The sequence below is a fragment of the Babylonia areolata genome, chromosome 18, assembly GCF_041734735.1.
Source record: "Babylonia areolata isolate BAREFJ2019XMU chromosome 18, ASM4173473v1, whole genome shotgun sequence".
NCBI classification, from domain to species: domain Eukaryota; kingdom Metazoa; phylum Mollusca; class Gastropoda; order Neogastropoda; family Buccinidae; genus Babylonia; species Babylonia areolata.
In genome coordinates this window covers 47,999,474-48,016,056 of record NC_134893.1, presented here as the reverse complement: position 1 = coordinate 48,016,056, position 16,583 = coordinate 47,999,474, and the positions used below count along the sequence as shown (strand labels likewise).

Here is a 16,583-nt window from a genome sequence, read left to right as displayed (position 1 = left end):
TGCACACACGTGCTCGAACACGCACATGCACCCACACACCCCATGCATAGTCATCACTGGCTCCTCAATTCCAACTAAAACACATACACACAATATGGTATGTTGCTTTAAAATTTGCAAATGTATACCAGTGATACACAATTGCTTGTTTTGTCAGCAGCAAAAATGTTTCTCATAATGAAATCATCATCACTCATTACCTCAACAGTTTTCACAATGTTTTCCTTTTCTAAATAAAAAAAATATTACACCCATCACATTAACAGTTTTATCCAGTTTCTTAATCAGTTTATTCTTTTTTTTTTTTTTTAAGAGATTCACACTAACTGTTTCTCACCCTTTCACCATAACATCTAGCACATTATACAAACCACAATGTGCAGCAAGTGAAAACATACCACAACTGCTTCTTGTGGTTCTGCACTTCAATGATGAACCCCCTTCTGGAGCAGGTCCCATCATTGGTCATAGCAGATGCCTGGTAGTTGGTGGTCCTTGGGGTTGATGGAGCACTTTGGGTCATGCTCAGACTGACTGTCCAAACATTTCTGAGCACTGTGAAAAGTCATCAAGAGTCCTCTGTGTGTTGAAGTCCTCATGGGCCATAAGCACACGGTCAGCGGCGACTACAGCTTCCTGGAGATGGTGGAGTCAAAGGTCCAAGCTTCTGTAAAACATGAAACATAACTACTGCTACAAACACAGTAAATGTAAAGTAAAAATGTTTAGTACATCACTGCAAATATCAACATCCTTTTGAGCAGGAAATGCTAAAACCTCACCCACATGCACAAACGCACGCACGCACGCACGCACACACTACGCGTAGTCATCACCGGCTTCTCCAATTCCAACTAAAAACCATACACTCGCAATATGGTTTCTTGCTTTAAAATTTGCAAATGTATACCAGTGATATACCATTGCTCTGTTTTGTCAGCAGCCAAAATGTTTCTAATAATTAAATCCCTAATCATCATCATCAGATTCATTATATTAAATGGTTTTTTTTCTCTAAGTTTTCCTCATTAAACAATAAAATCATTACACTCCTTACATTAACAGTCTTTTTCCTTTCCAAGAAATTTACACCGTTTCTCACCCTTCACACAAACATCCAGCATATTCTACAAGTCAAAACGTACCACGACTCCTGGTGGTGGTTCTGCACTTCAATGATGAACCGCCTTCTGGAGCAGGTCCATCATTGGTCATAGCAGATGCCTGGTGGTTGGTGGTCCTTGGGGATGATGGAGCACTTTGGTCATGTTCAGACTGTCTGTCCAAACATTTCTGATCACTGTGAAAAGTCATCAAGAGTCCTGTGTGTGTTGAAGTCCTCATGGGCCACAAGCACAAGGTCAGCGGCCAATACAGCTTCCTGGATATTGTGGAGACAAAGTCCAAGCTTGTGTAAAACATGAAACATAGGTGCTACTACAAACATAGTAAATGTACAATGAAAATGTGTTTCTAGTACATCAGTGCATATATCAAAATTTCTTTCAGCAGGAACTCCTAGAACTCACACACATGCACCGCCCACGCGCACACACTCACATGCACACACATGCTCGAACACGCACATGCACCCACACACCCATGCATAGTCTCACTGGCTCCCTCATTCCAACTAAAACACATACACACAATATGGTATGTTGACTTTAAAATTTGCAAATGTATACCAGTGATACACAATTGCTTGTTTTGTCAGCAGACAAAATGGTTTCTCATAATGAAATCATCATCACTCATTACCTCAACAGTTTACACAATGTTTTCTTTTCTAAATAAAAAAAATACTACACGCATCACATTAACAGTTTTTTCCAGTTTCTTAATCGTTTATTCTTCTTTTTTTAAGAGATTCACACTGTTTCTCACCCTTTCACCATAACATCTAGCACATTATACAAACCACAATGTGCAGCAAGTGAAAACTACCACAACTGCTTCTTGTGGTTCTTCACTTCAATGATGAACCCCCTTCTGGAGCAGGTCCCATCATTGGTCATAGCAGATGCCTGGTAGTTGGTGGTCCTTGGGGTTGATGGAGCACTTTGGGTCATGCTCAGACTGACTGTCCAAACATTTCTGAGCACTGTGAAAAGTCATCAAGAGTCCTCTGTGTGTTGAAGTCCTCATGGGCCATAAGCACACGGTCAGCGGCGACTACAGCTTCCTGGAGATGGTGGAGTCAAAGGTTCAAGCTTCTGTAAAGCATGAAACATAACTACTGCTACAAACACAGTAAATGTAAAGTAAAAATGTTTAGTACATCACTGCAAATATCAACATCCTTTTGAGCAGGAAATGCTAAAACCTCACCCACACGCACAAACGCACGCACGCACGCACACACTACGCGTAGTCATCACCGGCTTCTCCAATTCCAACTAAAAACCATACACTCGCAATATGGTTTCTTGCTTTAAAATTTGCAAATGTATACCAGTGATATACCATTGCTCTGTTTTGTCAGCAGCAATAATGTTTCTAATAATTAAATCATAAACATCATCATCAGACTCATTATATTAAATGTTTTTTCTCTAAGATTTCCTCATTAACCAATAAAATCATTACACTCCTTACATTAACAGTCTTTTTCCTTTCCAAGAAATTTACACCGTTTCTCACCCTTCACACAAACATCCAGCATATTCTACAAGTCAAAACGTACCACGACTCCTGGTGGTGGTTCTGCAATTCAATGATGAACCCCCTTCTGGAGCAGGTCCCATCACTGGTCATAACAGATGCATTGGAGCTGGTGGTCGGTGGGTTGATGGAGCACTTTGGTTAAAGCCATCAAGAGTCCTGTGTGTGTTGAAGTCCTCATGGGCCACAAGCACAAAGTCAGCGGCCAATACAGCTTCCTGGAGATTGTGGAGTCAAAGGTCCAAACTTCTGTAAAACATGAAACATAACTGCAGCTATAAACATCACTAGCTTCTTCAATTCCAACAAAAAAACATACACTGTTTGATGTGCTGCTGTAAAAACTGAAATGGTATACCAGTGATACACAATTACTTTTTGTCAGCAGCAAAAATGTTCCTAATAATAAAATTATCACACTCGTTACCTCAACAGTTTTCACAATGTTTTCCTTTTCTAAATAAAAAAAATATTACATGCATCACATTAACAGTTTTATCCAGTTTCTTAATCAGTTTATTCTTTTTTAAGAGATTCACACTAACTGTTTCTCACCCTTTCACCATAACATCTAGCACATTATACAAACCAAAATGTGCAGCAAGTCAAAACGTACCACAACTGCTTCTTATGGTTCTGCACTTCAATGATGAACCCCCTTCTGGAGCAGGTCCCATCATTGGTCATAGCAGATGCCTGGTAGTTGGTGGTCCTTGGGGTTGATGGAGCACTTTGGGTCATGCTCAGACTGTCCAAACATTTCTGAGCACTGTGAAAAGTCATCAAGAGTCCTCTGTGTGTTGAAGTCCTCATGGGCCATAAGCACACGGTCAGCGGCGACTACAGCTTCCTGGAGATGGTGGAGTCAAAGGTCCAAGCTTCTGTAAAACATGAAACATAACTACTGCTACAAACACAGTAAATGTAAAGTAAAAATGTTTAGTACATCACTGCAAATATCAACATCCTTTTGAGCAGGAAATGCTAAAACCTCACCCACACGCACAAACGCACGCACGCACGCACACACTACGCGTAGTCATCACCGGCTTCTCCAATTCCAACTAAAAACCATACACTCGCAATATGGTTTCTTGCTTTAAAATTTGCAAATGTATACCAGTGATATACCATTGCTCTGTTTTGTCAGCAGCAATAATGTTTCTAATAATTAAATCATAAACATCATCATCAGACTCATTATATTAAATGTTTTTTTCTCTAAGATTTCCTCATTAACCAATAAAATCATTACACTCCTTACATTAACAGTCTTTTTCCTTTCCAAGAAATTTACACCGTTTCTCACCCTTCACACAAACATCCAGCATATTCTACAAGTCAAAACGCACCACGACTCCTGGTGGTGGTTCTGCAATTCAATGATGAACCCCCTTCTGGAGCAGGTCCCATCACTGGTCATAACAGATGCATTGCAGCTGGTGGTCGGTGGGTTGATGGAGCACTTTGGTTAAAGCCATCAAGAGTCCTGTGTGTGTTGAAGTCCTCATGGGCCACAAGCACAAAGTCAGCGGCCAATACAGCTTCCTGGAGATTGTGGAGTCAAAGGTCCAAACTTCTGTAAAACATGAAACATAACTGCAGCTATAAACATCACTAGCTTCTTCAATTCCAACAAAAAAACATACACTGTTTGATGTGCTGCTGTAAAAACTGAAATGGTATACCAGTGATACACAATTACTTTTTGTCAGCAGCAAAAATGTTCCTAATAATAAAATTATCACACTCGTTACCTCAACAGTTTTCACAATGTTTTCCTTTTCTAAATAAAAAAAATATTACATGCATCACATTAACAGTTTTATCCAGTTTCTTAATCAGTTTATTCTTTTTTAAGAGATTCACACTAACTGTTTCTCACCCTTTCACCATAACATCTAGCACATTATACAAACCAAAATGTGCAGCAAGTCAAAACGTACCACAACTGCTTCTTGTGGTTCTGCACTTCAATGATGAACCCCCTTCTGGAGCAGGTCCCATCATTGGTCATAGCAGATGCCTGGTAGTTGGTGGTCCTTGGGGTTGATGGAGCACTTTGGGTCATGCTCAGACTGTCCAAACATTTCTGATCACTGTGAAAAGTCATCAAGAGTCCTGTGTGTGTTGAAGTCCTCATGGGCCATAAGCACACGGTCAGCGGCGACTACAGCTTCCTGGAGATGGTGGAGTCAAAGGTCCAAGCTTCTGTAAAGCATGAAACATAACTACTGCTACAAACACAGTAAATGTAAAGTAAAAATGTTTAGTACATCACTGCAAATATCAACATCCTTTTGAGCAGGAAATGCTAAAACCTCACCCACACGCACAAACGCACGCACACACTATACGTAGTCATCACCGGCTTCTCCAATTCCAACTAAAAACCATACACTCACAATATGGTTTCTTGCTTTAAAATTTGCAAATGTATACCAGTGATATACCATTGCTCTGTTTTGTCAGCAGCCAAAATGTTTCTAATAATTAAATCCTAATCATCATCATCAGATTCATTATATTAAATGGTTTTTTTCTCTAAGTTTTCCTCATTAAACAATAAAATCATTACACTCCTTACATTAACAGTCTTTTTCCTTTCCAAGAAATTTACACCGTTTCTCACCCTTCACACAAACATCCAGCATATTCTACAAGTCAAAACGTACCATGACTCCTGGTGGTGGTTCTGCAATTCAATGATGAACCCCCTTCTGGAGCAGGTCCCATCATTGGTCATAACAGATGCATTGCAGCTGGTGGTCGGTGTGGGTTGATGGAGCACTTTGGTTAAAGCCATCAAGAGTCCTGTGTGTGTTGAAGTCCTCATGGGCCACAAGCACAAAGTCAGCGGCCAATACAGCTTCCTGGAGATTGTGGAGTCAAAGGTCCAAACTTCTGTAAAACATGAAACATAACTGCAGCTATAAATATCACTAGCTTCTTCAATTCCAACAAAAAAACATACACTATTTGATGTGCTGCTGTAAAAAATGAAATGGTATACCAGTGATACAGAATTGCTTTTTGTCAGCAGCAAAACTGTTCCTAATAATAAAATTATCACACTCGTTACCTGAACAGTTTTCACAATGATTTCCTTTTCTAAATAAAAAAGTTATTACATGCATCACATTAACAGCTTTTATCCAGTTTCTTAATCAATTTATTCTTTTTTAAGAGATTCACACTAACTGTTTCTCACCCTTTCACCATAACATCTAGCACATTATACAAACCAAAATGTGCAGCAAGTCAAAACGTACCACAACTGCTTCTTGTGGTTCTGCACTTCAATGATGAACCCCCTTCTGGAGCAGGTCCCATCATTGGTCATAGCAGATGCCTGGTAGCTGGTGGTCCTTGGGGTTGATGGAGCACTTTGGTCATGTTCAGACTGTCTGTCCAAACATTTCTGATCACTGTGAAAAGTCATCAAGAGTCCTGTGTGTGTTGAAGTCCTCATGGGCCACAAGCACATGGTCAGCGGCCAATACAGCTTCCTGGATATTGTGGAGACAAAAGTCCAAGCTTGTGTAAAACATGAAACATAGGTGCTACTACAAACATAGTAAATGTAAAATAAAAATGTGTTTTAGTACATCAGTGCATATATCAAAATTTCTTTCAGCAGGAACTAGAACCTCACACACATGCACGCCCACGCGCACACACTCACATGCACACACGTGCTCGAACACGCACATGCACCCACACACCCCATGCATAGTCATCACTGGCTCCTCAATTCCAACTAAAACACATACACACAATATGGTATGTTGCTTTAAAATTTGCAAATGTATACCAGTGATACACAATTGCTTGTTTTGTCAGCAGCAAAAATGTTTCTCATAATGAAATCATCATCACTCATTACCTCAACAGTTTTCACAATGTTTTCCTTTTCTAAATAAAAAAAATATTACACCCATCACATTAACAGTTTTATCCAGTTTCTTAATCAGTTTATTCTTTTTAAAGAGATTCACACTGTTTCTCACCCTTTCACCATAACATCTAGCACATTATACAAACCAAAATGTGCAGCAAGTCAAAACGTACCACAACTGCTTCTTGTGGTTCTGCACTTCAATGATGAACCCCCTTCTGGAGCAGGTCCCATCATTGGTCATAGCAGATGCCTGGTGGTTGGTGGTCCTTGGGGTTGATGGAGCACTTTGGTCATGTTCAGACTGTCCGTCCAAACATTTCTGATCACTGTGAAAAGTCATCAAGAGTCCTGTGTGTGATGAAGTCCTCATGGGCCATAAGCACACGGTCAGTGGCGAATACAGCTTCCTGGAGATGGTGGAGTCAAAGGTCCAAGCTTCTGTAAAACATGAAACATAACTGCTGCTACAAACATAGTAAATGTAAAATGAAAATGTTTTAGTACATTACTGGAAATAATATCCTTTTGAGCAGGAAATGCTAGAACTTCACACACACACACGTGTGCACACTCACACATATGCACACGCTCAACACACACATGCACCTGCACAAACCATGCATAGTCATCACTGGATTCTCCAGTTCCAACTAAAAAACACTCACAATATGGTGTGTTCTATAAAATTTGCGAATGTATACCAGTGATACAGCACTGCTTTGTTTTGTCAGCAGCAAAAATGCTTCTATTCATCAAATCATAATCATCATCATCACACTCATTACATTTACAGTTTTCTCCATTTTCTCTATATTTTCTATTAATTAAGTTATCATCATCGTCATCATCATCACACTAATTACATTGTTTTCTCCTTCCCAGGAGGAAGAGTTCCTCCCACGCCAAACTGACACACTTAACACAAAACAAAAACACAAAGCCACCACAACAATGCACAAAACTACAACCATGCATAAAACTATATATATATATATATATATATATATATATATATGACAAACTAAAAACATGGGGAAAGGACACAGAAACAGTGGGGATGAAATGCACGTGTATGTGGCTGTGGGTCTATGTCCGAGGACAGGCGCTATTAAGTATCCATTTCATCATCAAGTGAGTCAAAGCTAAAAATTCAAATGGGTTCTGTATTTATTATAAAACTTCAGTTCAATTTTTTTCTTTTTTAAAGCCATAAAGTAGATTTGAACTAAACATGTTTGGGCTAGAGCACAGCGCTAACCTGTGTCTACAAACGATGTTCAAAAATAATATTAAATCGTGTTTGACATGACAAATCATGGCATTTCAGATGATAATGATGTTTAAATCATGCTATTTTTTAGATATACACACACATATATATTTACACACACATGTTTCCTTATCTATGTTATATGGTAGGTAATACTGAGCAAGTGCAAACTGAAGAATTTATTTTTCTAATGTCTCGAGTCCTTAGTCATATTCAATGCACCACTGAAACTCAATTCTTAGTTTCTAAGAGATGTGTCACCTTGTTTGGACAAAGCACTATATGCTACACCACATCTGGAAGGCAAATGCTTGACAGGAGTATAACCCAATGTGCTATTCAGGCCTTGAGTGCATACACACATGATACAAAAAGTGGATTTCTTCTTAAGAACTTTGGAATTATATTTTCAGAGGAGGGCACGGTGTGGGTAGGTGTGTGGCATGTGGGAAGGTGGTATTGGAGTGGTAAAACATGTCCAAGTGGGCATGTGAAGGTCCACAAGCACCTTACCTCAACATCTCTAACGGCGATGTAATGTTCCTGGTGATGCCCTTCTCTCGTCAGATCAGTGCAGTGGTTGGTGTGGTGGTGGAGTCTTCAGTGACCTACCTACAAAAAACAGCTAAACACCTTTGGGCAGATATTTGTTTTTCTCCATTGTCACACATACACACCAGAAAGGAGCACTCACAGCATTCTCTCTGTGCAAAGTATTAGTATTCATTAGTAAGGGTTAATGTTACACTAAACATGTGCTGAGAGAGACAGACAGGTACAGACAGAAAGAGACAGGCAGAAATAGAAGGGTACAGACAGGCAGAAAGACAGACAGAAACAGACAGGCAGGTACAGACAGGCAGAACAGATGGAGATGGAAATAGACAAGACAGTTACAGAGAGAGAGGGAGGGGGTGGAGAGTGTACTGATACTTAACTTTCATAAGTTGGCTTCTCTTTGGTGGTTCAGCTGGCTTCTGCAGTCTTTCCTGAGGTCACAACCTTAGTAAACAAATTACACCAATGGTCAAATACATTTGGGACAGTCAATCTAAATGTTCAAACACGAATCATGGAAAGGTTTTCTGAGGTGTTGGGAAATGGGTGTGTGGGGGAATGGGGGTGGGGTGGAGACTACTGAGTTTACATAAGATCTGTTTATATGAATCACAAACACAATACTTTTTCATGTTTATACAATACAGCATTATTTTGACAAGCTGTTTACAGGATTATTTTGACAAGAACCAAATCTTTATCAATGTCTTTTGCTTTCAAGTTGGTAACAAATTCATAGCTGTCCCAAAGCCCGTGTGTGTGCGTGTGCATGTTTTGACTCACTTGTGGAAAGAAAGGGAAGGTGGTATTGGAGTGATAAAACGTGCATGTGTAGGTCCACAAGCTCCTCACCTCAACATCTCCAACCGCGATGTAACGTTCCTGGTGATGCCTTTCTCTCGTCAGAGCAGTGCAGCGGTTGGTGTGGTGGTGGAGTCTTCAGTGACCAACCTACAAAAAACAGTTAAACACCTTCGGGCAGGTATTTGTTTTTCTCCATTGTCTCACACACACCAGAAAGGAGCACTCAGCATTCTCTCCGTGCAAAGTATTAGTATTTATTAGTAAGGGTTAATGTTGAGACTAAACATGTGCTGAGAGAGACAGACAGAAAGAGACCGGTACAGACAGGCAGAAACAGAAGGGTACAGACAGGAAGAAGACAGAAACAGAGACAGGCAGGTACAGACAGGCAGAAAGACAGAGAAAGACAGGCAGAAAGAGATGGAGATGGAAACAGACAATGCAGTTACAGACGCAGAGAGAGGGGAGTGGAGAATGTGAACCAGTACTTAACTTTTATCTAAGTTGGTTTCTCTTCAGTGGTTCAGCTAGCTTCTGCAGTCTTTCCTGAGGTCACAACCATAGTAAACAAATTACACCAATGGTCAAATACATTTGGGACAGTCAATCTAAATGTTCAAACACGAATCATGGAAAGGTTTTCTGAGGTGTTGGGAAATGGGTGTGTGGGGGAATGGGGGTGGGGTGGAGACTACTGAGTTCACATAAGATCTGTTTATACGAATCACAAACATAATACTTTTTCATGTTTATACAATACAGCATTATTTTGACAAGCTGTTTACAGGATTATTTTGACAAGAACCAAATCTTTATCAATGTCTTTTGCTTTCAAGTTGGTAACAAATTCATAGCTGTCCCAGTGCCTGTGTGTGTGTGTGCATGTGCGTGTGTGTGCGTGTTTTGACTCACTTGTGTAAAGAAAGGGAAGGTGGTATTGGAGTGGTAAAACATGTCCAAGTGGGCATGTGAAGGTCCACAAGCACCTTACCTCAACATCTCTAACGGCGATGTAATGTTCCTGGTGATGCCCTTCTCTCGTCAGATCAGTGCAGTGGTTGGTGTGGTGGCGGAGTATTCAGTGTCCTACCTAAAAAAACAGCTAAACACCTTTGGGCAGATATTTGTTTTTCTCCATTGTCACACATACACACCAGAAAGGAGCACTCACAGCATTCTCTCTGTGCAAAGTATTAGGATTCATTAGTAAGGGTTAATGTTACACTAAACATGTGCTGAGAGAGACAGACAGGTACAGACAGAAAGAGAGGCAGAAATAGAAGGGTACAGACAGGCAGAAACAGACAGACACAGACAGGCAGGCAGGTACAGACAGGCAGAAAGACAGACAGACACAGGCAGGTACAGACAGGCAGGTACAGACAGGCAGAAACAGATGAAAATGGAAATAGACAAGACAGTTACAGACAGAGAGAGAGGGAGGGGGGTGGAGAAAGTGTACCGATACTTAACTTTCATCTAAGTTGGCTTCTCTTTGGTGGTTCAGCTGGCTTCTGCAGTCTTTCCTGAGGTCACAACCTTAGTAAACAAATTACACCAATGGTCAAATACATTTGGGACAGTCAATCTAAATGTTCAAACACGAATCATGGAAAGGTTTTCTGAGGTGTTGGGAAATGGGTGTGTGGGGGAATGGGGGTGGGGTGGAGACTACTGAGTTTACATAAGATCTGTTTATACGAATCACAAACAATACTTTTTCATGTTTATACAATACAGCATTATTTTGACAAGCTGTTTACAGGATTATTTTGACAAGAACCAAATCTTTATCAATGTCTTTTGCTTTCAAGTTGGTAACAAATTCATAGCTGTCCCAAAGCCTGTGTGTGTGCGTGTGCATGTTTTGACTCACTTGTGGAAAGAAAGGGAAGGTGGTATTGGAGTGATAAAACGTGCATGTGGGCATGTGTAGGTCCACAAGCACCTCACCTCAACATCTCCAACGGCGATGTAACGTTCCTGGTGATGCCTTTCTCTCATCAGAGCAGTGCAGCAGTTGGTGTGGTGGTGGAGTCTTCAGTGACCTACCTACAAAAAACAGCAAAACACGTTTGGGCAGATATGTTTTTCTCCATTGTCTCACACACACAGCATTCTCTCCGTGCAAAGTATTAGTATTTATTAGTAAGGGTTAATGTTGAGACTAAACATGTGCTGAGAGAGACAGACAGAGACCGGTACAGACAGGCAGAAACAGAAGGGTACAGACAGGAAGAAAGAAACAGAGACAGGCAGGTACTGACAGGCAGAAAGACAGAGAAAGACAGGCAGAAAGAGATGGAGATGGAAACAGACAATGCAGTTACAGACGCAGAGAGAGGGGAGTGGAGAATGTGAACCAGTACTTAACTTTTATCTAAGTTGGTTTCTCTTCAGTGGTTCAGCTAGCTTCTGCAGTCTTTCCTGAGGTCACAACCATAGTAAACAAATTACACCAATGGTCAAATACACTTGGGACAGTCAATCTAAATGTTCAAACACGAATCATGGAAAGGTTTTCTGAGTGTTGGGAAATGGGTGTGTGGGGGAATGGGGAGGGGGGACTACTGAGTTTACATAAGATCTGTTTATACGAATCACAAATATATTTTTTTGTTTATACAATACAGCATTATTTTGACAAGAACATAATTTTTATCAATGACTTTTGCTTTCAAGTTGCTAACAAATTCATAGCTGTCCCAACGCCTGTGTGTGTGTGTGCATGTGCGTGTGTGTGCGTGTTTTGACTCACTTGTGTAAAGAAAGGGAAGGTGGTACTGGAGTGGTAAAACATGTCCAAGTGGGCATGTGAAGGTCCACAAGCACCTCGCCTCAACATCTCTAACGGCGATGTAATGTTCCTGGTGATGCCCTTCTCTCATCAGATCAGTGCAGTGGTTGGTGTGGTGGTGGAGTATTCAGTGACCTACCTAAAAAAAACAGCTAAACACCTTTGGGCAGATATTTGTTTTTCTCCATTGTCACACATACACACCAGAAAGGAGCACTCACAGCATTCTCTCTGTGCAAAGTATTAGTATTTATTAGTACAGGTTAATGTTACACTAAACATGTGCTGAGAGAGACAGACAGGTACAGACAGAAAGAGACAGGCAGAAATAGAAGGGTACAGACAGGCAGAAAGACAGACAGACACAGGCAGGTACAGACAGGCAGGTACAGACAGGCAGAAACAGATGAAAATGGAAATAGACAAGACAGTTACAGACAGAGAGAGAGGGAGGGGGTGGAGAATGTGTACTGATACTTAACTTTCAAAGTTGGCTTCTCTTTGGTGGTTCAGCTGGCTTCTGCAGTCTTTCCTGAGGTCACAACCTTAGTAAACAAATTACACCAATGGTCAAATACATTTGGGACAGTCAATCTAAATGTTCAAACACGAATCATGGAAAGGTTTTCTGAGGTGTTGGGAAATGGGTGTGTGGGGGAATGGGGGTGGGGTGGAGACTACTGAGTTTACATAAGATCTGTTTATATGAATCACAAACAATACTTTTTCATGTTTATACAATACAGCATTATTTTGACAAGCTGTTTACAGGATAATTTTGACAAGAACCAAATCTTTATCAATGTCTTTTGCTTTCAAGTTGGTAACAAATTCATAGCTGTCCCAAAGCCCGTGTGTGTGCGTGTGCATGTTTTGACTCACTTGTGGAAAGAAAGGGAAGGTGGTATTGGAGTGATAAAACGTGCATGTGTAGGTCCACAAGCTCCTCACCTCAACATCTCCAACCGCGATGTAACGTTCCTGGTGATGCCTTTCTCTCGTCAGAGCAGTGCAGCGGTTGGTGTGGTGGTGGAGTCTTCAGTGACCAACCTACAAAAAACAGTTAAACACCTTCGGGCAGGTATTTGTTTTTCTCCATTGTCTCACACACACCAGAAAGGAGCACTCACAGCATTCTCTCCGTGCAAAGTATTAGTATTTATTAGTAAGGGTTAATGTTGAGACTAAACATGTGCTGAGAGAGACAGACAGAAAGAGACCGGTACAGACAGGCAGAAACAGAAGGGTACAGACAGGCAGAAAGACGGACAGAAACTGAGAGACAGGCGGGTACAGACAGGCAGAAAGACAGAGAAAGACAGGCAGAAAGAGATGGAGATGGAAATAGACAATGCAGTTACAGACGCAGAGAGAGGGGAGTGGAGAATGTGAACCAGTACTTAACTTTTATCTAAGCTGGTTTCTCTTCAGTGGTTCAGCTGGCTTCTGCAGTCTTTCCTGAGGTCACAACCTTAGTAAACAAATTACACCAATGGTCAAATACACTTGGGACAGTCAATCTAAATGTTCAAACACGAATCATGGAAAGGTTTTCTGAGTGTTGGGAAATGGGTGTGTGGGGGAATGGGGAGGGGGGACTACTGAGTTTACATAAGATCTGTTTATACGAATCACAAATATATTTTTTATGTTTTTCAATACAGCATTATTTTGACCGGAACATAATCTTTATCAATGACTTTAGCTTTCAAGTTGGTAACAAATTCATAGCTGTCCCAGTGCCTGTGTGTGTGTGTGCATGTGCGTGTGTGTGCGTGTTTTGACTCACTTGTGTAAAGAAAGGGAAGGTGGTATTGGAGTGGTAAAACATGTCCAAGTGGGCATGTGAAGGTCCACAAGCACCTTACCTCAACATCTCTAACGGCGATGTAATGTTCCTGGTGATGCCCTTCTCTCGTCAGATCAGTGCAGTGGTTGGTGTGGTGGCGGAGTATTCAGTGTCCTACCTAAAAAAACAGCTAAACACCTTTGGGCAGATATTTGTTTTTCTCCATTGTCACACATACACACCAGAAAGGAGCACTCACAGCATTCTCTCTGTGCAAAGTATTAGTATTCATTAGTAAGGGTTAATGTTACACTAAACATGTGCTGAGAGAGACAGACAGGTACAGACAGAAAGAGACAGGCAGAAATAGAAGGGTACAGACAGGCAGAAAGACAGACAGACACAGACAGGCAGGTACAGACAGGCAGAAACAGATGAAAATGGAAATAGACAAGACAGTTACAGACAGAGAGAGAGGGAGGGGGTGGAGAGTGTACTGATACTTAACTTTCAAAGTTGGCTTCTCTTTGGTGGTTCAGCTGGCTTCTGCAGTCTTTCCTGAGGTCACAACCTTAGTAAACAAATTACACCAATGGTCAAATACATTTGGGACAGTCAATCTAAATGTTCAAACACGAATCATGGAAAGGTTTTCTGAGGTGTTGGGAAATGGGTGTGTGGGGGAATGGGGGTGGGGTGGAGACTACTGAGTTTACATAAGATCTGTTTATATGAATCACAAACATAATACTTTTTCATGTTTATACAATACAGCATTATTTATTTTGACAAGCTGTTCACAGGATTATTTTGACAAGAACCAAATCTTTATCAATGTCTTTTGCTTTCAAGTTGGTAACAAATTCATAGCTGTCCCAAAGCCCGTGTGTGTGTGTGTGCATGTTTTGACTCACTTGTGGAAAGAAAGGGAAGGTGGTATCGGAGTGATAAAACGTGCATGTGGGCATGTGTAGGTCCACAAGCACCTCACCTCAACATCTCCAACCGCGATGTAACGTTCCTGGTGATGCCTTTCTCTCGTCAGAGCAGTGCAGCGGTTGGTGTGGTGGTGGAGTCTTCAGTGACCAACCTACAAAAAACAGTTAAACACCTTCGGGCAGGTATTTGTTTTTCTCCATTGTCTCACACACACCAGAAAGGAGCACTCAGCATTCTCTCCGTGCAAAGTATTAGTATTTATTAGTAAGGGTTAATGTTGAGACTAAACATGTGCTGAGAGAGACAGACAGAAAGAGACCGGTACAGACAGGCAGAAACAGAAGGGTATAGACAGGAAGAAAGATGGACAGAAACTGAGAGACAGGCGGGTACAGACAGGCAGAAAGACAGAGAAAGACAGGCAGAAAGAGATGGAGATGGAAATAGACAATGCAGTTACAGACGCAGAGAGAGGGGAGTGGAGAATGTGAACCAGTACTTAACTTTTATCTAAGCTGGTTTCTCTTCAGTGGTTCAGCTGGCTTCTGCAGTCTTTCCTGAGGTCACAACCTTAGTAAACAAATTACACCAATGGTCAAATACACTTGGGACAGTCAATCTAAATGTTCAAACATGGGGCGGGGTGGAGACTACTGAGTTTACATAACAAGATCTGTTTATACGAATCCCAAACATAATACTTTTTCATGTTTATACAATACAGCATTATTCTGACAAGCTGTTTACAGGATTATTTTGACAAGAACCAAATCTTTATCAATGACTTTTGCTTTCAAGTTGGTAACAAATTCATAGCTGTCCCAAAGCCTGTGTGTGTGTGTGCATGTGCGTGTGTGTGCGTGTTTTGACTCACTTGTGTAAAGAAAGGGAAGGTGGTATTGGAGTGGTAAAACATGTCCAAGTGGGCACGTGAAGGTCCACAAGCTCCTCGCCTCAACATCTCCAACAGTGATGTAATGTTCCTAGTGATGCCCTTCTCTTGTCAGATCAGTGCAGTGGTTGGTGTGGTGGTGGAGTATTCAGTGACCTACCTACAAAAAAAAACTAAACACCTTCGGGAGACATTTGTTTTTCTCCATTGTCACACATACACACCAGAAATGAGCACTCACAGCATTCTCTCTGTGCAAAGTATTAGTATTTATTAGTACAGGTTAATGTTACACTAAACATGTGCTGAGAGAGACAGACAGGTACAGACAGAGACAGGCAGAAACAGACAGGCAGAAATAGAAGGGAACAGACAGGCAGAAAGACAGACAGGAACAACAGAGATAGGCAGGTACAGACAGGCAGAAAGAGACAAGAGATGGAAATAGACAAGACAGGTACAGACAGAGTGAGGGGGGTGGAGAATGTGAACCAGTACTTAACTTTTATCCAAGTTGGCTTCTCTTTGGTGGTTCAGCTGGCCTCTGCAGTCTTTCCTGAGGTCACAACCTTAGTAAACAAATTACACCAATGGTCAAATAAATTTTGGACAGTCAATCTAAATGTTGTTCACAATTAAAAGTAAAGAAATACAAATTCTGGACAGAACACATACAGTGACTCACTTGTGATAGCACTTTAAAAAAAAAAAAGGATAAATGAATAATTTCAATCAAATGTGTTCTGTGTTTGTTATTATAAAGCTTCGGGTTGGGGAAAAAAAGAAAGGGGAGGGGTGAGAGCAGATTCAAACCTAGCATGTTCAGGTTGAAAGTCTTAGTCACAGCACTACTGCAGATTTACCAATGATGTTCAAGATTTTTGCAGGATTATTTTGACAAAAACAATTTTTATCAGTGTCTTAATTTCTAGTCGGTAACAAATTCATTGCTGTCCCAAAGCCTCTGTG

General features: G+C 41.0%; 1 long non-coding RNA gene across 2 annotated transcripts in view; it reads right to left on the bottom strand.

Annotated features, from left to right (window-relative positions):
- Positions 1–12,029: 12,029 nt before the first annotated feature.
- LOC143292036 (uncharacterized) overlaps positions 12,030–16,583 on the bottom strand; it is a 5,208-nt gene continuing 654 nt past the window's right edge. The window contains exons 2-6 of one of the 2 annotated variants that reach the window (XR_013056611.1): positions 15,597–16,183; positions 14,775–15,292; positions 13,784–14,354; positions 12,946–13,465; positions 12,030–12,539 (exon numbers count right to left, since the gene is read on the bottom strand). This is a non-coding gene — a long non-coding RNA (uncharacterized LOC143292036). The remainder of the gene's footprint in view (positions 12,540–12,945; positions 13,466–13,783; positions 14,355–14,774; positions 15,293–15,596; positions 16,184–16,583) is intronic. The other variant, XR_013056610.1, reaches the window with a different exon arrangement.